This window comes from Molossus molossus, unplaced genomic scaffold (genome assembly GCF_014108415.1).
Source record: "Molossus molossus isolate mMolMol1 unplaced genomic scaffold, mMolMol1.p scaffold_m16_p_6, whole genome shotgun sequence".
NCBI lineage: Eukaryota > Metazoa > Chordata > Mammalia > Chiroptera > Molossidae > Molossus > Molossus molossus.
The window spans coordinates 33,472,079-33,473,830 of NW_023425399.1; the positions used below are offsets into that span (position 1 = coordinate 33,472,079).

Below are 1,752 nucleotides of genomic sequence, written 5' to 3' on the forward strand. Positions count from 1 at the left end.
GCATTGTGAAGATTCTAGTTCTCTGTTCCAGTCCTGCTTCCTAGCCAGTCATCAGTCAGTCAGAGAGTATGGTGCTTACCAGAAGTTTTGGGAATCCATATCGGAGAGCCAGTTATAAAGAGGCTGAGACACTGTCAACTTAATATTTAATTTAAGGGAAGCTACTTTGTAAAGAAAAAAGGTATTTAAAAGCTTTGCAGGGGCTCCCACCTCCTGCCTCCTGCCAGTCTGGGAGGCCACGGTGAGGAACCAGGCTCGGCCCCTGGCCGTTGCGCCCAAGGGAGCTGGCAGGGACAGCACCATGAGGGCCAACCTGGGGCTTCGGTCCGAGGACCACCTGCGTCCTCCACGAGCCCTTCCACCTGTGCCAACATGATATTCTACATAGTCGTCCTAAGAAAAAGAAGCCAAGAACAAAAACCATGTTAGCAAGTGCTGCTTTGGAAGGTCTTATTCAGTCTGCTATTCATAGGCCATCTGAGAGCAGTGAGCCACCAACTAAAGAACCTATAGAGCATCCAGAAGGTCCTGTTCAAAGAAGACAGAAGACAAGGCTACCTATTGAATTGGAGACTGCCTTTACCCAGAATACATCTAGTCCATCTTTATTATGAAATGAAAATGGTATCAATGTGGAGCCAGCTGAGGAGCCCGTTATTCCAAAACCTCAAAGGAAGACAAAACTCAGCCAGCAGAATTGCAGTATGCCAATGAGCTAGGAGTAGAAGATGAAGACATAATTACTAATGAGCTAAAGAGTCTGTATTCACTGCACCCACTGGCATTAGCCAGCCTGTAGGCAAAATGTTTGTGGAAAAAAGCCGGCGATTCCAGGCCACCGATCATTCAGAGTTGATAAAGATCACAGAAAATATAGAAATGTCAGTGGACCCAAAGCCTTGCAGGATGACCAGAGATGTTGCCCTTTCAGTGCACTGACTTTCAGGATGGTTGGTCTCTTTTCTTAGGCTTCTTAGCTCGCTGTGCTGTGTGGAATATCATTGTGATATGTGTTCTAACGGGAGATCAGCTTTCTAACCTCTCAAACTTTCTGCAACAATACAAGATGTTAGCATATCCATTCCAGGGTCTTCTCTACTTGCTTTAGGCTCTAAGTACAGTTTCAGCTTTTAACAGATTGACTCTGCCAAAACATCAGTAGCAGTTCGAAATTTTCTTGCCCTGGATCCAACAGCTTTTGCATCTTTCTTGTACTTTACTGCTCTTATACTGTCTCTGAGTCAGCAAATGACAAGTGACAGGATCCACCTTTACAAACCTTCTTCTGTTAATGGTAGCCTCTGGGCAGCAGGAATTGAGGAACAGGTTCTCCAGTCATGGATCATGGTGATTCTGGTGGTGGTCCTTCTGGTTAGATTATCTTGGTTTTACTTGTCTTATAGGCTAGGCATGGATCTTAGTGAAGAGTTGATATTCTCCTCTGATGTGGAAGAATATTCTGATAAAGATAAGAGAATCAAAGCCTCTTCATAATGCCAACTCATCTTCAGAGGAATAATAACGCCGTATTTAGAATTCTTCCCATTGTTTTTAAGCGTATTTTTATAAGATATGTATTTGGAATTGATTTTTTGATTATGTAATACTGAAAAAAGCCCTGGCTGGTTTTGCTCAGTGGTTAGAGTGTCAGCCTGCAGTCCAGAGAGACCAGGGTTCAGTTCCCGCTAAGGGCACGTATCTCGGTTGTAGTTTGTCCCCAGCCCTGGTTGGATTGTGCTGGTGGCGACCACT

At 44.5% G+C, this 1,752-nt stretch overlaps 1 pseudogene; it reads left to right on the forward strand.

Moving 5' to 3' along the window:
• Nucleotides 1-301: 301 nt before the first annotated feature.
• LOC118618459 lies at nt 302-1,494 on the forward strand (annotated as a pseudogene).
• Nucleotides 1,495-1,752: the final 258 nt, after the last annotated feature.